This window comes from Ictidomys tridecemlineatus, chromosome 11 (genome assembly GCF_052094955.1).
Source record: "Ictidomys tridecemlineatus isolate mIctTri1 chromosome 11, mIctTri1.hap1, whole genome shotgun sequence".
In the NCBI taxonomy this organism is placed as follows: Eukaryota; Metazoa; Chordata; class Mammalia; order Rodentia; family Sciuridae; genus Ictidomys; species Ictidomys tridecemlineatus.
The window spans coordinates 111,976,681-112,000,889 of NC_135487.1; the positions used below are offsets into that span (position 1 = coordinate 111,976,681).

Genomic DNA, 24,209 nt, shown 5'->3' on the forward strand with positions numbered 1-24,209 from the left:
GAGTCAAGACTGCAAACCAGACCCAGTGCATTCCAAGTCCAGCTGCACCCACCCAAGCAGGGACTACTTGACAGCAAAAGAATTCTGGAGAACTTCTCCATGCACTATAAGTCTAGCTCCCTTAGCAGTCGGGCCTCACTGAATTCAGCCTAAGGGAGCAGCTGTGCTGTTTTTGAAAGAATCTCTTTCCCCCGTGAACACAATCCAGACATAAGAGGGAGTAGAGAGAGCCCTTGGCCAAGCCTGCTGCCACCATAACTGCCATCTATAGTCAGACCTGCACTTGAATCCAGGCGCACTGAACCTCTGCTTGAGGGCATTTGTCTGAGAATCAATGATTTTCAGCAGGTCATCATGGGAAGCGCTCAGAAATTCAGTCCTTTCTGGGTCTAGATCCAAGGCAAAGATTTTCCCCAACAGCTCCATTTCTCAAGCCACGCTCTCTGATGGAATGTCCCAGAAATGACTTTTCTTGTCAAAATGCCCACTCATCACACATTGCTCTGTGCAAACAACATCATTGCAACTGAATCCTGCAAATGCTGTCTTTATGCTTTCTTGCATAGGTCCCAGAGTTTGAGAGTCAGGTCATGACTTCCTGAGATATCCATGCATTGTCCAGCAGGAAATCAGCAGGGAACACTTTCCCACTATGTCCTGTGAGCATGTGCCATAATCAATAATAATCCACAGTCCAGATTCAGCTTGCAAAATAATTTGAAGTTGTAAGCCCCAGCACTATCAAATGTTATGTATAACTAAAAAGAAGCAGTAAAAAGTAAAAAAAAAAAAAAAAAGTAAAAAATTAAAAATTCAATGCTTGTAATTCCACCATTATTACCAGATAGGTAGGCTTTGAACTCACATTTGTCTCTAAATCCTTCCCATAACTTAGCACTTCCATCCCATGGTCAGTAACCCTGAACCTGGGCTGAACTGCACAGCATTAACTTCCCCACCGTGTGCATCAAAGACACATAGGCAATAGTTGGTACCCTCATATGTTTACCAGAACCAAGATGAGTGCCCACATTGTCTTGGGGGATTGGAAAGGGAGAGACAGAGCATCTCCCAAAGATCTTAGTGATAGAATCCAGAAGGCCTCCAGCAGGCTGTGAGGGTCACTTAGCAGCTGCTCTACTGATAGCTTGCACAGGGGAGATCTCCTCTGTGTGCTCTGTCCCATCCACAATGACTTCAGTGTCATCATCCTATTCAATGGGCAGCGGTTCCTTTGTGGCTTTGGCAAGCTCTTTCTGCAGCCAGGCTTGCTGTCTCCTGGAGTCCTTTTCCTTCTCTGCATTGAGGCAGCTGGCTTCCTGGGCCTTGTTGGCCATCTGCCTAGTGACTGGCTCCTGGTTCTCTGCAGTAGTTGTCCTCAGTTTCTCCTCCATGGCAGTAGAAGTGCCCTGCAGGGCATCATATTTGTCCTTCAGGGTCTGGTTGGACATGTCAACATTCCATGTGCCACTGTGTCCAGGAACTGCAGGATTATCTCCCCAAAGACTCTCTCTGCAGCTGGTCCCAGCGCCTCAGCTCCGCCACAAGGTGGCGCATCAGCTGGAAATGCAGGCAACACTGAGGCCTGAAAAAGTGGCATGCTGCCACAGTGCCTCAGGGACTCCTAGCCCAGTGGAAGTCGGCAACCACAGTCTGTGGCATAAGGTGACCAAAGGACGCGGGAAGGACAGTAGCCCCAGAGATCAGCTCCACACACAGGCGCTCCCCCAATACCATGTCCATTTTGTTATATTTTGAGATTTACTTTCCTAATATTTGGTGGTGTTTATTATGTCTCTGTTCATGAAGGATATTAGTTTTGTCATTTTATTATCTCAAAATGTCCTTGTGATGATTGAGGTCCTTGCTCAGCAGTAGAATCCTTGATTAGGGTTCACAGGCCCTGGGTTTAATCACCAGCACTGAAGAAGTAATACTAGTTTATATATAAGTTTTAATAAAACATTTAAGTGTTGTTTGGGTATTTTGTGACCAGGATCCTTCTGACCTCATAAGATGGGTTTGGCTGTATTGTATATCCAGGGAATGCTATCAGAAAAACTTTGTATAAGATTAGTATTATTTCTTAAATATTTTACATAATCACCAATGAAGTAATATTTTTAGAGTACATTTGATACGTTTTTAAGAATTTAGTTACTATCATACGTATATAGCTGTTCAGATTTTTCACTTTTTGCTGGTATGAATTTTGATTATTTGTTCTTCAAGTTTTTTAAAAAATCTGTGTTGTCATTGTTTTAATCTATGTTGTCTTTGTTTTTTATACAATAGATCCTTACAGAAAGATACACAATACTACGTTATTGTAGTATGTTAGGATCTGTTGAGATGCCTGTTGTATTTGATATTGCTTATTGCACTTCTCTCTCTTGCTTGGTCTTGCTCTCAGCTTTTTGAAGAATCATTTTCTTTTCTTGTTTTTCTTTATGGTGTCATCATTTTCTATTTTATTTTTCCTCCTATCTTTATTATTTCTCTTCATTCATTTACTTTGGCTTAATTCCTTTCTTTATTGTAGCTTCTCAAGGTGGGAGCTCAAGACTTCATTGATTTTATCCCTGTGTCTTTTTCTAATGTAAGCAGGTGGAAGTAGAAATGCTCTTTTAAGAACTTCTTCAACTACCTGCTATTGCTGTCGCTTGGTTGAATCTCAAGCTATCCATCAGCTCAAAATAATTTCCAATTTCCCTTGTAATTATTTTCTTTAACCCACATGTATTTTTAAAAGAAATACATTACTCAATTCCAAAAGGTTTGGTTATCTTTCAGATATTTACATTGTTGACACATAATTCTGTTGTCAAATAATATACTCTGAAAAAAATTCTTAAGAAAATCTTGAGACTCACTTTATGATTGTATGAGTTAAGTTGCCAACACTGTGACAAAATACCTAAGATAAACAACTTAAAAGAAGAAAAGATGTGTTTAAGCAAAATGTTTTGAAATGGATTCTTAGCCCCTTTCCTTTGACCTGTAGTGAAGCCAAACACTTTGGTCCGAGTCATGTGGTGGAGCAAAGGTGTCCACATCATGGTGTGTGGGAAGTGAGAGAGCAGAAGAGGTCCAAATCCTTATTGCCCCCTTCCAGGACATGCCTCCAATGACTTTACTTCCTCAAAATAGGTCCCAGTTCCCAAAGTTTCCACCACTCCTAATAGTGCCATCAGTGAGGGACCAAACATTCAGCACTTAAGTATGTGTGGAAAATACAAGATTAAAACTATAACCACGATGTACCTTACAGTTTACTTTGGTGAATGTTCCATGTAATCCTGAAATGAATAAGTCTTTAATATCTGCTGGATATAATACTCTTTAAATCTTTGTGGTATTTAAATAATTTATAGCCATACACTTTTTTTTTTCTTTTCTTGTACTTGTTCTACCATTTACAGACAACAAATGTTTATAACTCTATATAGTGATGGTAGATTTCCTTTAGTTCTTGTCATTTTTTCTCCATTTTTGAAGCTCTTATGCATGCACATTTATGAATTTCATGCACATTTATGAATTTCATGTTTTCTTAAAATATCAACTCCTGGGCTGGGTTGTGGCTCAGTGGTAGCTGTATGACTAGCATGTGTGAGTCACTGGGTCCACTCCTCAGCACCACATAAAAATAAATAAATAAAATAAATGTCTATCAACAACTAAAGAAAATTTTTTTAACAATATCAATTTATTTATAATTATGAAAGATCACCTTTTGTTCTGGTAATATTCCTTGTCTGGAAATCTATTTTAAAGGATCTTGTATTTTGTGCCCTGTCAACTCAGCTTAATTGGAACTAAGTTCCACAGAATTTCCTTTGTTGTGCACTTCTCAGAATTGGCCCAAAAAGAAATTAGTTAAAAGAGAAATGTACAACTAGAGAAATGAAAAGTTGTGATGCAACTGTGTACAATGAATCAAAGTGCATTCTGATGTCATATATACCTAATTAATTAATTATAAAATAAATGTGTATGAGAGTAAGTCTACATTATAATTTTAGAACTCTTCTGGTTTAATGTGGTGATGAAGAGATGGAGAGGAACTGGTGGGTGACAGCTTTCCCTTGCTCTCCTCCATTTGCATGGAGCTCTTCTTCGTGACTGCTGCCAGCATAGACCTGCAGTGGCAGGAGACCCATACCCAGATATCTGGATGCAGAACCACAAGGAATAAGTCCCTATGTGAGTCCAGCACTTCTTTCTTTGAGGTCACACTTGAGTTAACTGACATATCAGCTCTATGCATTACCTTCATTACCTTTTCAGTGGTTCTTCTGACTCTCCAACTCCACAGTTCAGATCCTCTCTCCCACAATTCTTCCTCTAATTTTTGAAAATTTTATTCTCTGAGAAAGTAAACAATGTTAAATTATAACTGGTATTTATGGAAAAAGAAGGAAAACACACATTAGTATTATCAGGAATGGCAATGGGATATCATTAAAGATCCTAAAAATATCAAGAGCATAATATGGGAATATTGTAACATTATGAACTACCCTATACATATGAATTCAAATGTGATTCATTTCTGGAAAACCCCAAGCTACTAAACTAACTCAGAATGAAACAAAAAACCTGAATAGTGCTCTATTATTAAAACCATATTAATAATAAAAAGTAATCTTGAGGTCCATATTGATTAACTGGGTAATTCTGTTAACAATTAAAGAAAAAAAATTACAAGAGCTACAGAATTTTTTTCAAAAGATGGAAAAGGAGGAAATACTTCATGATTCATTTTGTGAAGCCAGCATGACCTTAATACAAAAGAGATCCCTGCCTTCTAAACAAAACCAAAGAACCCCAAAACCTATTGATCAATAACCCTCATGAACATACATGCAAGTTTGTAATAAAGTATTAACAAATTAATTCCAGCAATGTACAAAATGAGCAATACAATAAAGTGGGTGTGATTTTTTTTTCTAATGTGAATTCAACTGCTTTAAGGTAGACGCCAATAACTGATGAGACAATTTTTTTTTCTGCCTGTGTAAAGATTAGTATTTGACTCAGGACTGGAAAAGAAGATCCATCTTCACTGATGTGGGCACACATTATTCAATTCATTCATGGTCCTATAAAAATAAAGATAGAGGGCTGAGCATGATGGCTCACACCTGTACTCCCAATTCTTGAGAGGCTGAGGCAAAAGAATCTCAAGTTCAAGGCCAGCCTGGAAAACTCAGTGAGACCCTGTCACAAAATAAAATAAAAATGGCTGCAATGTACCTCGGTGGCAGATTGCTTGCCTAGTATGTAAAAGGCTCTGGGGGCAATCTCCAATACTGCAAAGAATAACAACAGCAATAATAATCAAGATGGGGGGAATAACTAATTCTAATAACTAACTTTGAATCTGGGTGTGCAAGCTTGGGACTTCCTGTCCCCAGTGACTCTGAGGGCTCCATGCTTGCTGGCACTGGAGGTCTCCACCTCGTGGCCAGTGAGCCTCATGACCCTGCAAGACCCCCTCTGTCCTCAGGTGACCCTAAGCCGCTGACCACCAAATCCTTCGGCAGGACACCTGCTTCTATTTGGACCTATTGTCCTATTTCCGTACAAGTAGAAAATACTTGAAATAGGAAAAGGTGCTCCTAGGCTCAGAGGTGGGATGATCAGACTCAGTTTCCAGTCCTGGGTTCAAGCGGTTGGGAGCAGTTCAGTCAGTTACTTAGATTCTAAACTGTCACCCACGTTTGACCTGAAGAACCGCGCGCTTCCGAGTGTCTATTGAGGCCAGTAGGGGGCGCAGGTGCCCAGGGTCTTGCGCCTCAGTGTAGGGCATCCCAGCGGAGTTCGTCCTGGGAGAAGGCGAGAGGAGCCTGAGCAGCTCAGGGGCGCCCCCAGCATCGCAGGGTTGCTCCTTGCTTCTGCCAGGCTCTGCTCTGTGGAGGCGCCTTGGAGACCATGAAAAGTTATTGCGATTTCCTCCTCTTCACGGAGAAAGTTAGAAGAGGACTTGAAAGGAGCTTCTTGTCTAGTTAAAATGTTCCCCACCTGGCCCCTAGACAGGCTTTTCTTTGATTTTTTTTTTTTTTTAATTTCCATGGAAAATGGTTGCTTTTTTGAGAGACGCACTTGGGAGCATCTGAAAAGAAAGAGTTGGGAGCCTTGGACGGTCGTGTAGGGAGGGGATAGCAACAGAAAGGAAAAAGAAGAGGGTCTGCCAGCAAGGAGCCAAGAGGGTAGTTTTCAGTTGCTGGGTTTGGTTTTTCTGTTTTTAGTGGGGTCGGGTAGGGAGAGTATTGGGGATTGAACTCAGGGGCACTCGACCACCAAGCCATGTCCTCAGCCCCATTTCGTATTTTATTTAGAGACAGGGTCTCTCTCAGTTGCTGAGGCTGGCTTTGAACTCCTGATCCTTCTGCCTCAGCCTCCCCAGTTGCTGGGATTATAGGCAGGAGCCACCACTCCTGGCAGTTGCTGGGTTTGAAACACCAGATTTGCCCAATATATATGTTTGTCTTGTTTATGGAACATCAAAAAGCTTAAACTGAGCCAAAAATAGAAAATGTACCCCCTCACACAGCTGTGAAGGTAGGAAGCCTGCAGTGTCCTATTCTGCCAACCCAGAGGGTCTCTCCTCTCCATATTGCATCTATTAGTATCCTGTGAAGACACTGCCCTTTGGTTTCATTGTCCAGCTGCCTCCACTATCCACTACCAGCTGTGGTTCCAGGGTTGGAAATTGATCCACAGTTGTCCACTGAGTTGTCTTGCTTGCCTAGGCTAAGTGGACACCCTTCCTGGAATCACATATCCAGTGTCCTCTGGGGGTAGTGAGCCAACCTCAGGACTACTGATTGATCATGACTTCTATCAAAGTACAGGCAGTAATTAGCAGGCTCTTAAGCTTTCTGCAAGAGTGGGACGATGCTGGCAAAGATGCTGACAAAGGAATCACATCCTCAGCAATTTCATTCAAACAGACCAAGGCAAGACTTCCCCTGAATTGAAGCAGGAGTTTTCCCAAGGATCCAGCTTGTTCCTTGTAAGCTTGATCCTACCTAAGAAACAGGTAGCCTTTGCTGAGTGGTGGAAACAATAGAAAATTTCAAAAGAAAAAGAGAACAGCTTTAAGGGAGCTTTTCTCTTGATATTCTCTAATATTTTACAACAGGACATTTGATGGTTAAAAAAAATATGTATATAAAAAAAAATTTTAAAAAAATGTATATCCCCAAAGTCAAGAACTCCACTGACTTCCTATCTTCCCAACCTGTAAGTGTGTCCCCAGTCTGACCTCTGTCTCTTTTTTTCTCCTATCAGAGTTGAAGTTCTTAGGACCAATTCTCATTTGTTCAACATTTGAATCCCTTCCCATCTCCTCAAGGACTTTATTTTTTCTCTCCTGTAGTTTTCCCTTTTGCCTCATCGCCAGCTTTTTTCATCAGTATTTTGTATGCTGGAATCTCTTTTGCCTTAAAATTAAAATTAAAATTAAACCCATGCCTCAAATGTAAATTGCACCAGACCCTTCCCTTCATAGTGAAGCTTGTTGAAAAGGCTATTACTTTCCCTGTCTCCACATCCTCTCCTGGTTCTTCCTCTGCCTACTGCAGTCTAATTCCCATTGCCCCAACTCCACTGATGCTGGTCTTGTCAAGATTACCAATGGTTTTCTAATTGCGGAGCCCAGTGACTACATCCTCATTCCTTATATATGACCCGAGTGGCATTTGTCAATCAAACTTTCCCACTTCTGAAAGCACTCTTCCCTGTGTTTCTGTGATGCCAAGTCTCTTTGTTCCTCATTTTTTTCTTCTTTAAGGGAATACTTTCCCTTAAATGTAGTTGTTCCTTGAGACTCCATCTATTTTACCTCTTCTCTGCTCACACTATCAAATTCTCCCTAAGTGGTCTCATGCGTTTTCATGATAATTTCCTTCTGGAATCTGGGCTCCATATTTATATACCCAGCTACTCTCTCCACTCATGCCTCAGGATGACTCTCATATTTCTGGCTTGGGAAACGAGGTGAATGGGAAGAGAACATAAAAAAGAAGCAAGTTTAGGTGTAGTTAAGTTTGATTTGGGACATGCTGAGTTTGAGGTTCCTGTGTTCAGGAGCCGTGTAGGCAGAGCAGGACTGAAAGCAGATTTGGACATCTTTGAGGTGGTTTGTATTATGGAAAGATCTGGGGATATTCTTGGTCTGCCTGTGGATTCATCTCAGATCATTTCATTTGTTTTGTTTTGTTTGGCAGGACAAAGGATTGAACCCAGGGTCACCGTACCACTGAGATATAACCCAAGTCCTTTGTATTTTTTTTGTTTTGAGAAAAGGTCTCATTAAATTGCCAGAGCTTGCCCTCAGACTTTTAATCCTCCTGCCTCAGTCTTTCTAATAACTGACTTATAGGTGTACACCACTACACCCAAGTCAGACCCTTTTATTATAGAGTTTTCTCCTTGCCTGAACCCCCTCCCCTTCTGAAAACTCCCTCCTTATTTGACTAAGTCCTACTCCCATATTCAGACCTCAATTTAAACATCAGTTTTTAGAAAGCCCTTCACTGAGGCCCAGACTACTTGAGAACCTGAGGTTCCCATTACCTGTACTCACAGCCCTCCCTCTGCCTGATAGTCATAACATTTGATTGTTACTACCTGGTCAATATCTCTTTCACCCCCACTGAGAGACAAGAAGCTGCATCTGTCTCCTTCATTGTTCAGCTCTGCATTTCTATTATCTAGGAGGGCTGGCACTGGTTTGCTGAATAAAGGAGTGAATGAACCAGAGAGTCTGCAGCTGGGCAGGACTGAAGGCTTAATTAAACAGAGCTGTTTTTTTTCTTCCATTTAAGTCACTGATAAAATTATTAAACAGCCTGGTGTGGTGGCACATAACTGTAATCCCAGCTGTGGGTGTGCTGGGGTGGTAAGATCACAAGTTTTGGGCCACCTGGGCAGCTTGGCAGGACCTTGTCTTAAAATGGAAAGTAGGGGCTGCTGGAGATGTGGGGATGGAGCTCTGTGGTAGAATGCTTGCTTGGCAAGCATGAGACCCTGGATTTGATACCCGGCTCCACCATAATAAACTTTTTTAAAAATAAAAAGGGCTGAAGATATAACTCAGTGAGAAAGGGCACCTACTTTTTTAAAAAAGTATTAATCAGATTCAGACCTAGAACACAGACCAAAGGGAATATGTCTCTAGGTTCACCCTAATGTTGTCCTTTGGTGTGCATAAAAGAGGTTTAAAATAAAGGTTGAGGTTGGGGACATAGCTCCATGGTAGAGTGCTTACCTAACATCACGAAACCCTGGGTTTTAATCCGGCCCAGCAAAAAATTTAAAATTACAAGTACAAATTACTAGTCTACCTCCCTACACCCACCCCACCCCTAGGGTTCTGATTTAACAGATTAAGTATAGGGCCCTGACCTTTTTTTCTAACAAGTGCTCCCAATAACTCTGATGCTATGGTTCACAGATCATGCTTTGAGAAATGTCAGTACCTGTCATCTGGCTTCTCAACCCTCAAGTCATGACACTTAAGCTCACCGTGGTTACCAGCAACCTCTGTGCAGCCAAATCTAGACTTCCAGTTTTCTTTTCTTGTCTTAATTAACATTTTCCATTTGAACACAGGGTGAGATATGTGAGGAAGGATCTCAGGTGCAGATTCAGATCCTGTTTTTATGTAAAATGTTGATATTTGGTTCATCATGAATTTTATATTAATTTGATTATTTTAAATGTTGCATTGAAATATGATTTTATTGCTGAGGGTTTTTTTTTTGGTGCCCTTTACAAGGATGATTTACCACTGAGCTATATCTCCACCCCTTTTTTGGGGGGGTCTTGCTGGGTTGCAAGGACAAGCCTCAGGCTTACAGTTCTCCTACCTCAACTGCCCAAGTCACTGGGATTATAGGTATGTGCCATTGTACACAACTTTTGTTCCCCTTTAAATTTTAGATCCAAGGCAAGTGCTGGGCCTCCCTCACCTCATCTAGTCCAGCCTCATGGCCACTGCCCCTTCTCAGCTCTCTTCTTCTTGTCCTTCTTCTATTGCTATTTCTCTGCCTCAGCTGCAGAACTTCCTCCCACTCATTAAATGTTAGTGTTTCCAAGGATTCTGTGTTCAGCCCACTTCCTTTCTTACTCAGTCATTGCACTTGTGCTAGGCATCACCATTCTTCCCCATACCTCAGGCACTAGTAATAGTGCCTTACATTTAGTGGACATTCAGCTAATGCTTATGCAATGACTGGATGAACCAGGCCTTGAATGTACTGTTGTAGATTCCATTTCTATAGCCAGAATTTTATTTTCTAACTTTGGGAGGTGGGGGGAATACTGAGGATTGAGTCCAGGAGGGCCACATTCCCAGCCCTTTGCTTATTTATTTTGTGGTTTGGGACAGGTCTCCTTGGGTTGCAGGGGCCTCCTAGGTTGCTGAAGCTGGCTTTGAACTTGTGGTCCTCCAGCCTCAGCCTCCTAGGCTGTGGTATTGTAGCATGCACCACCATGCCCAACTCATAATTTCCTAACATTTGTGATCCTGTCATATAACAGAAAAAACAGACCAGCTGAATTGATAGTGTTTTGAATTAAAGATCCCATGTCTCCTCCCCAGCCCTGCAGTTATAGTGAATTTTGGAGGGAAACAAATCAATACAGCATCATTAACTTTTGCAAAACTGACTACCAAATGAGCCTAAACCTTTTTTTGTTAATCTTGAACTTCCAGGATAGATCAGTGACAACTAAGGATTTATATATTATAAAAACAAAATTAATAGGGTGGCACATACCTGTGGTCCTGGTGGCTCAGGAGGCTCAGGCAGGAGGATCGAAAATTCAGAGCCAGCTCAGTGGCTTGGTGGGACCCTCAGCAAATTAGGGACATAAATAAATAAATGGATATTAGAAAGGGTTGGGGGTGTTTCTCAGTGATGGAGAACCCCCGAGGTCAATCCTCCTCAGTACTGCCAAAATCAGTAAAAATGAAAAATTACCATTATTAAAAGTTACCATTTATTGAGTTGTTTTTCATTTTTCTAGGCACTGATACAAATATTTATCTCATTTGAGCATAACATCATCCTGGTAGGTGACATTTATTATAGGTAATAAAAAATTAACCTTGGAAAGATTGAGTAATTTACTAGTAAATAGCAGAGATAAGGCTTGGAATGGGTCTGTCTGACCCAAAGCCCATAGGCCATCCATTGTACTCCAGGGTCTCCCACTAGGTAGGCAGTGCAAACCCACAACTCCACCTGCAACACCATACAGGGAGACCACCCACGTCAGCAGCCTCGCCTACTTCCTGTGTCTACAGGGAGAAAGGCCCACCAGGAAGAACCTGGGCTAGCCTGCTCAGGTTCAAATCCCAGTTACACTAGTTCCCTTTGGTAACTTCATGTTACTACTCACGGAGTAAATGGAAATACTGACAGTGCACACTGAAGAGCTATAGTGAGGATTATATGAGACAATGTGAGCAATGCAGTTAGCACAGTGCCTGGTACTTATTATCTACTGCTGATACTGTGGCAACCTTCTAGAACTAAATGATGGAAATAATAGACCCAAAATATGTATAGCAAGTGACTATGAAAAGAAGACCAGTCTAGTACAGAGAGAAAAGATGGTGACAAATGTTGGTTGGCCTAGCTGGTCACTGAAGAAAAGGAGAATGCACTGAGTCAGGAACAGGGCAGAGAGTGGGGGAACAGGGAGGGGATAAGGTAGGGATAAAGAGACTTCCATGTGGCTGATAACCCGTTTGCCAGCTATGGTGGCAACATGCAGGGGAGCCTAGCTCTAGAGCAAATGCTGTTTTTGCAGTAAAGAGCCTTTCCTAATGAACCAATCTGTGTTTACTTCTATTGGCATCCTGGGAACCAGGGTGCAGCAGAGACAATTCCACTCATTCCCCCACCCATCCCCCAAGAAAGCATCATTACCTCCAACTCATTACATGAGCTTTTATCAGTCTTGGAAGCTCTCAGTCATCCTCCATGAGCTGTAATCATTTCAGCTAATTTCTTAAAGTGTTCAAAGAGCCTGTGATATGTTATGAGCCTAGTAATTTTGACTGGTTCCCTTTCTATTGTGGCTTTATTTCATACCTTTTATCCAAGCTGACACATTCTCTGGGTGCTATATGAGACTTTTTGCAAAGGCTGATTTTTAAAAATAAACATTAAATATTAAGGTTGTTTTAAATCAGGTTTAATTTTTCTACCATCTCCTGTTATTCTTATTAGGAAGCCATGCAGTTCTTCATAAGGACAGTAACCTCCAGTGTAAAACTTTGAGCAAGTACACAATTGGGAATTAATGATGAAGTTGAAGTCTAGGAATGGGGCCCAAAACAATGAACTATACTGAGACGCAAGAATGAAATGATCATGGCTTAGAGAGACTTGAGAAATTGACCCTCAGCTTTTTCCATGCACCTTTGATTGATGCAAGCATCCTTGCTCCCTAGGGAACCTGGGAGAAACATGGTGGCTAAACTACCCTGGAGGAACTTCCTGGACAACAAGGAATGACCCAGCACCTATCCTCTGTGTATTGCCCTTTCCCCTTTAGCTGGTGGCTCCTCTCAGAGTAAAGGGTGCACTCCAGCTGCTTTGATATCCTGGGCCTGAGGGGTTACCCATAATCAGGCACAGGATCTATTTCTCTAGGAAAAACCACCCTGAAAAGCATTATTTGACTTGTGGTTCAGCTATATCACTTTACCTATGTTTAGAAAAGTTTTTCAGGTCCATTGGCATCTTCTTATCAGCTGTGGACAAAAAATTCCAGTCTCTCGTGTTATCCCGGGCATTCATACCACATGGGATTCTAGGTATCTGTAGGTGCCCCCTAATCTTCAAGATGGGCCCAGATGTAGTGTCCTCCAGAAGTCTGCTCCAATTGCTCCTCCATCCCATGTTCCTCATTGGCCCTTTACTAGTTAGTATCCTTTTGATTGAGAATTACAGAAAAGTAATTCCTGCTACACTCAGGAAGAAGAGATTTATTGGCTTGCCTGACTGAACCACCCAGAGGTGGAAATACATATTTCAGACCTGAATAGACCCAGGGGTTCAAACACTATCATTAGTGTATTTGGTCCCACCCTCCCTCTTTCCACTTAAGGTCTCCATCTGTCCTCTATATTCAGAAGACTCTGTGAGCTGGGGTTCCCAGGAGCTCCAGACACGCACCTTATAACCCAGCTATGCTGAAAAGAAACCAATCTTTTACATGGGTCCCAAGAACATTCTGGCTTTTGAGCCTCATTGGATCAGCTTAGGTCACATGCCTGACCCCAGACCAATTTCTATAGCCAGAAGGATGACATACCTGTCACCTGTTTACCCCACTAAAATCACATGACCAAGAATGGAGGAAGCATGAGTCCCCAAGGGACAATCAAGGTGCTATTACCAGCAGAAGGGGAAACAGAGGCTGGAAAGCCCCAAATAAAGAGATGTCCACTTCCTGCTAGAAGGAAGAATATCCAAAGTATCATACCACTTTACCTATGGACGTTTCTGGGATAGGAGGCAAAATATGTGAGGAAAGGAACTTAGACTCCCTTAGGAGGTCAGTGTCAAGGAATTTGTCAAATGTTTTATTTCAACTCTTCTACTCCCTGGACAGTAATTGGTATCTGAGAGAATTTCTTGATGTCAGAGGTGTCCTAAAATTGTTAGAAATACTTGTACTGGAGAAAATCAAGGAAGAGGGCAAGAAGGAACCCACCAGCTTCTTCAGCTTATTTCAAACTCAGGAAGTTTGGAAAGCTATGGTGGCTACTGTGTGTGATGAGGTGTCCAGGCTCCCAAGGAGCCTGGGTGGAATGGTGGCAATACCTGCCACTCTATTTTGTGATTTCCAGCCTCTGTTTCCCCTTCTTCTGGTAATAGCACCTTGATTGTCCCTTGGGGACTCATGCTTCCTCCACTCTTGGTCATGTGAATTTAGTGGGGTAAGCAGGTGACAGGTTCATCATAGGACTGATGCACAAGCAAGCATTTCATACATGGCTCAATTAGCTTCTGTCCATATCACCACCAGAAGACCAGACAAGATTTGTTTTCTAGCTGGGCACAGTGGTGCACATCTGCAATCCCAGCAGCTCAGGAGGTTAAGACAGGAGTGATCACTAGTTCAAAGTCGGCCTCAGCAACTAAGCAACACTCTGTCTCTAAATAAAAATACAAAAAAGGGAAACTGAAAGAAAATGTATGTAACTTCCAAAAACTATTTGTGTTTTTAAGAGTTCTGGTTTGAGAAACTTAATAGGTAAATGATCACTGATGATATTGACAAATATTTTTAATTGTAACATTTCTAGTATGAAATTAGTTTTTATGTTTAGCTCAAAATAAATGCATCACACATTGCCAGAATTAAAACTAAAGTTGAACACTTAGAGAAAAGGGTGGAAACATATTGTTTCCATCTCTTGGGAAACCAATAAGGCAAGTGCTGTAATTTGGCTTGTTTTAAAAAAAAATAGGACTAGTCTAAGCAAACAAAACAAACCAAAAACCTCTCCCTCACTTTCCCTCTACTGTCAGATGTATCTGTCAAGACTGTGCCTGGCTAGATAGAACCCTCAAACCCTCCAATGCAACATTAAACATAAAAGGGATTTGAAAAATTGAGAAAAACCTTTTAACCTGTTCATGTAAAAACCCTTTCTAAGGAGATTTAGTAAAGGTAACATCCATTGGCAGCTTAGTTGAGGTTTCTGCTGGGTGTGTTGGTGCATGAGCACACAGTTAATTCAAATTAGAGTCACAGGGTGAAACTCACATCTCTGTTTACCACAGAGATGTCTTAAAGTTGAATTTCAGTTTCAGTAGATACTTCTTATTTATCTAAGCAATATCAAAGACAATGTATTCATTGTATAGCAGGCAGGTGTCGATAACACCTGATGAGATCCCAGTAATTTATACTCTCCAGAGTAATTCTAGCCAAAGGATCAGGGATAGTTTTGCCCAAATCTTTTGACACTCTGCTTGCCCTTAGGTAATTGGTTGATATGTGAAGCATGCTTCAGTTCATACATGTTCCCCAGGACAACTTCTTCCAACAGGATTTAACCTATCTTGTCTCCCTGAGATGTGCGGAAATAGTAGGTACTCTTTGAGACCATATCAGCAAAAAATATCCCTTTGCCAAACATGTAGCCTGTCACAGGTGCTTCAGGCAGGGCTATGCCTAGACAGGGAAACAGAATCCCAGCAAAGTTAGTGGTCCTGCACCTGTGCCACAGCAACCTTTGATTGTGAAGCTTTTTAAAGGGTTTGTACTGTTGGCTCTCCCCTTTGCACTCTACCTTAGAGATATCCAAACTTCCAGGTCATAGGCATTGTGCATGTTTGCCTGTGTCCTAACATACTCTGCTTCTTCACAGTCTTTGTCAACTACCTTAATGTCACTTTTGAGCTTCTTATAGTTGACATCAATGGGGTCCTTGCTACTGTCATCAGATCCACCCCTAAGCCAACTGCAGGCCATCCCAATGTCCAGGAAGTTGTCCAGCATTTGTACTTTGGCCTGCACACTGTCTGCATTGTTCAGAAGCAAGACTTTCTCATCCCATAGTCAAGGGGCATCAGGGTGTAGAAGCAATTTGGTGGGGAGTGGGGGGGGTGTATCTGGGATTGAATTCAGGAGCATTTGACCACTAAGCCACATCTTCAGCCCTATGTTGTATTTTATTTAGAGACAGGGTCTCACTGAGTTGCTTAGTACCTTGCCCTTGCTGAGACTGGCTGGAACTCACCATCCTCCTGCTTCAGCCTCTTGCACTGCTGGGATTACAGACATGTACCACCATACCCAGCCTACACATATAAGCCAAAGAGTTTTAAATTTTCTTTTAAGTAGAGTCCTGTTTGGTGACAAGTTGACACTCCCATTAAATGAAATGAATAGATTTTAAATGGATATTAAAGAAAAGGCTATCCTGTCTCCGAGAAAGTATATAAACTTCTCCAAAAATCATACAATTTAAGACATGTCTCTCAAGTACAACTCACTGGCAGTAAAATCTGATACTTTGTACACCTGCAGAGGTACACATCTGAATGACAATAAGGCTCCAAAATTAAAAGGCTGATGTTTGCTGAGTATCCAAGAAGCCTTCCAACAACACAAAACAATTCCCACTAATTCTGCACAGCTGGGGCAGGATGTGGAGCCAGGTGCTGCAGGCCAGATGCCAAGATTGGCATGCCCATGATCTCATCAGGCATTTGCTGGAGAGACATCACTGATCATCTGGAGTGCAAGAGAGTGTGAAACAGAACTGAGCCCAGGAGAGGAAAGCACCACACTTTTTTTGCATGAATCCCTCTGCTTGGTCATAGCTCTGAGTATCTAGTCCCCCAAGTTCACACTATCAGATACACTGAATTTTTTTTTCATGTTTTACATGAACAATAGCAATCTTTTAATAAAAAAATCCCACAATCCCCATAGCCGACTGTGAAACAGACCCCCTTTGAAATGAAAATCTTCAAATTATTTTTTAATTTTGATCTTTAAACTGATGATGGAGGTTGATAGACTGCCTGGCCCTCTTGGGCACTGCAAAGGGGAACATACACTTTGAGACAGGTTCCTGATTAACACAGTCTAGCTAAATACACACTTGGGCATTTCCTGCCTTTCCCTCACACTGTGTCCTGTTTTTATAAAAGCTTTCCATGCCTCACAGTCATCAAAGATGAAGACTTGTCAAAGAAAATGTTCTTCTCTATCTTACTCAAACCCAGGATGGAAAGAAACCAATTCTCCACTGCCATACTGACTCCTGAGTTTTAATGCTGCAGAACAAACAGCAAAATATGTCCTTCCCTGTGAAACTGTAAAGGCACATCAAGTTTAAGAATCACTTGTTTATCTTAGAAATTCTTGAAAAATGGCAAAGAGGAAAAATTGTCACTTTTTTAAACTTAGACCTCAGAATTAGCCAATAAATTTCTTCATGACAGTTTCATTTTCTATTCTTTTAAAGATTTTTATCATTTTTAATTTTAATTTTTAAATTTATTCTAATTAATTATACATGACAGTATTGTACACAAATGGATCACTTCCTCTGGCTGAACATGGTGGAGTCAACACCAGTAGTGTAGTCACAAATGTATATAGGGTATTAAAGTCCCTCTCATTCCACAATCCTTCACACCTCCACACTCCTCCCTTTACCTCCCTCCCCTCTGTCCAATCCAAAGTTCCTTCATTCCCCCCAACCCGCTTTATAGATCAGCATCTGCTTATCAGAGAAAACATTCAGTCTTTGGTTTTTTGGGTTTGGCTTATTTTATTTTCTATTCTTAACACTTATTCTAGGGACTGGTGTAGAAATGGGAAACAAAGACAAAAAAAATAAAACTATTTATACAAACTTTGCTTTAAAAGAAAAAAAAAAGCCACCGAAAGACCATTACAGTTTCACCCTGCCTGCTATGATTGATGTTGGCCTTCAACCAACATCACAATGGCTACAGCAACATAAATAAACCTCTATCTTACATTTACGCATACCTACTCAGGTCCTAGGAGCACTCTGAAGACACAAAGGAGGCTTCAGTATAATTGGGGCCTGGCCCACACCACTAGGAAACAAGTAGAGGCTGCCATATGCAAGACTTTGCATAGGCTTGGTGTGGACATCAGTCTCATATTCCCCCGAGGGATGTTAGGTTAGCAAAATGGCACAGCATACTTAATGGAAAGGAGGGGGCAGTAAAATTTGGAGAATGAATGAATAAAGGAAGCAGATTGTTCTAGGCTATAAATGAGAGGGCTTCTTAGCAAGTCATCAATTTCCTTCCTCACATGGACTCAAAGAGGTCAGACCTGATGGTGCAGTGCAAAGTCCAGCCTGGCTTGGCCTAGAGGAGCTACCTGGTCAGGTGTGGATCTGTGAAAGGTGCCAGCTGAGTCTCACTGACACTGTCCAGCAGGGCCCTGCTGCTCACTAGGGTGCTTATAGAACTGCCAAGGAGCTCTACATTGGAACCACATGACCCTTGTGTAAGAGGCAACCATTTCCCCAGAGTTGATTTTCTGAGGAGAGCTGCTGAGGTGAGAACTGTGTTGTGACAGGTGCTGTGTCACTGAGGCTGTTCAGAAGCAGTGTCTCGAGGTTTAGCATGCACTCTTAGGTGCACTTTGTCTATTGAGAGGCTTGGTGGTATTTGACTACTGGTGTTCCATCACTGCCAGGAAGTCATTCTGTCTTTCTGCCTACCCTAGTAGTAGACATTTCTGATCACCTCTTCAGACCTGCACCAGATTTGAAGGAATAGGGCCCAGGTGGCTCCTTAGCAGATAGACAGTTGTTCAGATGTGGTGAGGGGGTTAGGCCTAGGCTTCCTCCTGTTTAAGGGACCTGTAGTGGCTTTGCTTCTTTTGTGGCTCCTGGAAGGCAAGGGTCTCAATGCTGGAGCACACAGAAGGACCCTTAACGATTTCACCTGCAAGTAAACAAAAGAATTCTGTTCAGATGGAACTGTTAGACCCCACTTATGATGCCCAGACACTGGAATTAGGGCAAAGCATGCAGGAAGGCATAACATGGTGGGAGGTAGTAAAAAGAATGAGTCAAGGGGATGCACTGGGTCTGGAGGAGATTCCAGGTTCCAGCTTAGAGGATAAGCTTCCCTGTGCACCCAAATCCCTGGTGCCCCAGCCATAGCCCTACTGCATGTCATATGGTCAGATCCTACTACTGTCCTTTTATTACCCAGTTCATACTACGTTATGTGGTCTGAAGAAAAATAAAGGCCTTGTCATATTCCAGGAAAAGAAGGATGAAGCATGAAACACGCACATGTAGAAACAGCCTGTACTGAAGAGGACATATTGGGGCAAGTTCCCCTGTTAAGTGTGTGTCTCATTTTTCATAAGGAGAAGTCAAATTGGCAGGGACCTCAGAGATGATCGAAGTCTAGGTCCACCTTTAACACATGAAGGGTAGTAGCTCACAGAGGCAAAGGGGCCAGCCAATGGCATACAACCAGGTAACATTAAGCCTGGAGGTAGAGACCAGAAATTTGGAACAAAAGAGGGTGGCCTGCACACTGGAGGGAGCCAGCAGGAACTGGAGGCTGTGGGTTAACTTGGCAGGGATAGGAAGAGGCTGTACAGAGCCAATCCTCTAAGTGTTGTGTTATGAGGCTCAGGTAAGAAAGCAATCCTCGAAGAATCAAAGAAAATTAGAAAACAAGAGCTGGTTAATACACATCCCATGCTTGATCACACTATGGGTGTCAAGGCTCTCAGGGTACAACTTAGGAACATTCCTAGAATGCTCAACTGCTCTGATGTTTACCATATAAGTTTAAAGGTTTAATTTCTCATATTTAAAACAATCAGTTACACATCAAGTTTCTCTTAATAGGATTTCTAGGGAATTATTAGCACAGCATTTAAGTGAATGTAGAGAATATCTGCTATATATATATTTTAAAACTTTTCCCTTAAAGTGCAGTTTCCCAGTCTCATCTGAAGTAAGAATTCCAATTGGCATTGATTCTTCAATGAGATGAATTCATGTGAGACAAACCTACATGTGCATATGGGCAATTCAGAGTAGGAGAGGCATGTAGGTAATTTGTGTTCTTTTGAAGTCAGTACATGTCCAGTGGAAGTGCTCTGCGCATCCAGGCGGTAGGGTCCCTTGAAGTTGGGTTCCTGACAGCAAGGTGTTAAGTGGCACAAGTTGTGGGGGCAGTGTCCACTGGAATACTTCTGTGCTGTATTTGCACCTTCCTCCTGGCTCCATTTTTTTCTAGCTGTGCAGAATCCAACTAGAGGTCTCTGTCCTTCATGGAAAATTTATAAATTATGGAAATATCTTGAATATATCCCTTAATGTAATATAACTGCACTATATTATATAATTAATTATATAATTATATGTAATTAATTATATAATTACTGGAGGGAACTCTACTCTCTGCATATAAGACCTGGCTGATGCCTTATTTATAAAGATTGAGTTGATTGACCTAAAAACATGCCATTGTTATGTTAATGAGCTTTGATGAAAAATACAAGAACAACTTTTAGAGGAGAGACTTACTTTGTTTCCCAATTTCAGAGTGTTTAGATTACCACTGGCTGGCTCCAAGGCAGAAATATTATGGGGGAAGGATATGATGGAGGAAATCTGCTCAGCACATGGGAGCTAAGAAGCAGGGAGAGAGAGAGAGAGGATGGGACCAGGACATATATAGCCCAAGGTCATGCTCTCTCTGACCTTCTTCCTCCCATTATGACTCATCTGCTTACAGTTACCAGACAATAGTTGATTCAAATTTTTAATTCATCAAATGGATCAATCCAGCTCTTGTAATCCAACTGTTTCACCTCTGAACATGGTTGCTTTGTTTAATACTTGAGTTCTTTAGGGGACACTTCTATGTTCATACTACAACAATTGACTTGCACATGGTTAATATTCAGCACATTTTTCTATTATTATCACTACTGCTACATATACAGCAACTACCACAAGATGTGAAGGAAGAAAGGATCCATTCATAATAGCAACAACAAACCAAATAATTACAGAAACAATATAAGAGAGATGTGCAAAATCTATTGGAAGGATAATTTAACATACTAAGTTATGCACAAAAAGAGACTTGGATTGATTTTTCTTAGAAAGACTCAATATAATTAAATTTTTTCTTCTGCCTAAAAGATTCATAAAAGACTATAATTTCAAAAGGAATATCAATATGATTTTTTTCAATTTTAGAACAATACAAGCTGATTTTAAAATTTTTTTCATATTTATTTTTTAGATATAGTTGGAAACAATACTGTTAAATTTATTTATTTATTTATATGTGGTGCTGAGGATTGAACCCAGGGCCTCACACATGCTAGGGAAGTGCTCTACTGCTGAGCCACAACCCCAGCCCCAAGAAAGCTGATTTTTAAAAATCGGATTGACAAAGATTCTAAGGAAAAGCAAATTTACATACTAATGAAAATGTAAGAGAAAATCATATTTAAGAGAATTTTTATACAAAAGTGAATGAGAATGAAAAGCACACAATCAAAACTTTTGGTGGACTACCAATTTATAGGAGTACCCCCTAAAATAAGGTTTCATGAGAGACAATTGTGTTTCTTCCTCTTTTTAAACAGCCTTTTAGTTGTTGATGGACACAATAACTTTACTTTATTTATTTATTTTTATGTGTTGCTGAGGATCAAACTAGGGCCTCACACATGTCAGGTAACCTCTCCACCACAGAGTCATGACCCAGCCCCAGAGGACAATTATTTTTAGTCTAGTCAGTATAGAGTGATACTCTTGATAGTGACTGTCACAAATGGTTTATTTAGAATACTAATATTATATATATATATATATATATATATATATATATATATATATATAATTTCTATGTAGATTACACTATTCTTTGCCTAAAGAAAAGAGCAGTCACTGATATTGTCAAGACGTTGAGTAGAGCAAAGGGAAGTATCCTAAAGATGCACTGTTTAGAGTAGAACCTGATGTTACAGAATACATAGGGGTAGCTTTTATATTTTTATATCTCATTGATTTGGTTTTACTTTCACCTTGGGTGTCTTTTTTTAATTTCAGCATGGGACATCTTTTTTGGTTTTCTGATCTTTATTGAAGATATTTTCCCATTCTTACCCTGAAAAATGGAAGATTGCAGACAACAGCAAGAGAAAGAAACCAATAAAAGAATGAAGGGCACATGCTCTTTCTTGGACAGGTCCTCTCATCTCTCCTGCAGGCCCACTGTGGACACTTCCTAAAATGCCTGCTCCCCAGAGAAAGGAGGACACAGTCAATAGAATACTGGCAGTTTTTTTCCTTATTGCAAATGCCTTGGCAGGTGCCCTTCTCAGGCTGACTGTTAATTTAGAGCTCTGACTTTAACTCACCCCCAACACATATCAAGTCTACTACAAGAAGCACCACTCCCCACCTGCCCAAATCTGGAAATCCACAGGCTGTCAAGGACTCGTGATACTCTGCCCCAGCACAGAACAGTTTACTTCTTTCCAGTAATATGACCAGGCATGTCAGGATTGACCTAGACATTGACACACTACATACCTTCATCTAAAGTATTTTCAGTTTTATTCTTAAAAATGCAATTGGCATGGTTTGAATGAACTTTCAGGTAGCAGAACATGGGAAGGTTCCTGGAGAGTGGCATTCCTGGAGAGGGCACGGAAGCTCTGCACCTCTTCTCCCTTACCTGTTCTCTCTTTTCATCTGTCAATCTATTCTGTAATATCTTTTGTTGATAGACCAATAAATTTGCAAACACAGTGTTTCCCTGAGTTCTGTGAGCTGCTCTAGCAAATTAACCAAAAGTGAGGAGGGGATTAGGAACCCCAATTTATAGCCTACTATCTATACATATAATAGATTTATGAAATGTTTATATGATAAAATATAAATACACACACACACACACACCCCCCACAGCCTATGCTTGCTTTTGGAATCCAAAGTGGAGCACAGCCTCATAAGAATCACCCTCAAACTGTGGGATCTAACCCTATTCTCTAAGAAGTGTCAGCATAGAATTGAATTATAGGGCTCCCAGAGGGGATCCACTAGAGAACTGACTGACTGTTAGAGGATCAAATATCCACACACATTTTGGTGAAAAAAAGTCATTCTGCATTAAGTATAAGAAAAGAGAAAATGTACTTTCTTTCTATAATTTAGGGATGTTGGTCTGTAAAAATAGAGCTTCTGCCTCTGCCAACTCAGATCTTAGGGACCAGCCATGAAAATAGTAACATAAATAAACATCAACAGTGAAATGTGCCAGTTGGTGATTTCTCATTTTGACACATGGTGAAAAGAACAGTTGGAGTCTTGGCCAGTTCATATTTCCCTTTTACATGGGTTTGAAATGCTTTCTGGGGTAGTGAAAATTGCCTTGGGTAACACAGTTTTCCTACACAATAATTTGTTACCATTTTCTCCAACATCTTGCAATTTTGTTGGCATTATATGAAACTTATTTAAGAGATTAGTAATAACATGCTTTACCTCATGCTTCTATTTTATTCACCTCTTTTAAAAATTTGCTATCAAGTCCACAGTTATATTATTAGTAATTTTATAATAAGATCTTACTTTGTATTTTTCATTATGTACTACTATTGTGAATTCCTCTGTACTTTTGTGAAGAATCTGTACTTTCTCTTTTTACTCTGGTTATGGAACACTTTAAAATGATAAATTTCCATTGGGGTATGCCTGTGTGTGTGTGTGTGTGTGTGTGTGTGTGTGTGTGTACACATATGTATGTGTGATTTAAACTTTTCTTTAATGCTTTATATGTCTTTGTATCTGAAGACAAGCCAGGACATTTTTCTTATGTTTATGTTATTTTTTCTTCTGTGCTCGCCCAATGTGTCTTTTTATTTTTTGTTCTAGAAGTCAGATTGGGACTCATTTACCTTAGCTTCCCTTTTATTCTTCTTTATCTTCTTGTTATAGATGCTGTTACCCCTGGTGCTCTATTTAGAGAAAGACTTCAGCTTGGTCTCTCAGTGTGCTAATTCATTGTTTTTGCATTAGAAATAAAAGCTACTCTAACCTTGGAGAAGAAAACTAAGGTGAAAAAAATTTCTGGTCTTGAATTTCTACATTGGTAATGATTTCTTATATTTGAGATAAAGAGGACAAATTATTAATGTAAAAAAGAGTTAAATTAAACATTATTTGAATCTTAAATTTCTGCTGTTTGAAATTTTCCATCAAGAAAAAGAAAATGAGGGCTGGGGATGTGGCTCAAGCGGTAGCGCGCTCGCCTAGCATGTGTGCGGCCCGGGTTCGATCCTCAGCAGCACCACATACCAACAAAGATGTTGTGTCCGCCGAGAACTAAGAAAAAATAAATAAATGTTAAAATTAAAAAAAAAAGAAAATGATAAGATAAGCCACATATAATATTTACAATTTTAATAGTATTCAGGTATCTGACAAGATTTATGGTCATTGGAAATCTTCAAATTTGGATAATAGTAAGACAAGCAACTTAAGGAAGGATCAAATATTTCAACAGATACTACACAAAGAAAGGAATGTAAACATCAATGAACACCTGAAAATTTGCTCAAGAGCACGAGTCATCAGGAAAACAAAAATGAAGACCAACTCACATCCATCATAA

At 40.6% G+C, this 24,209-nt stretch overlaps 1 pseudogene; it reads right to left on the minus strand.

Annotated features, from left to right (window-relative positions):
- Positions 1-24,209, minus strand: part of LOC144368638 (autophagy-related protein 16-1-like) — a 27,639-nt pseudogene continuing 3,430 nt past the window's right edge.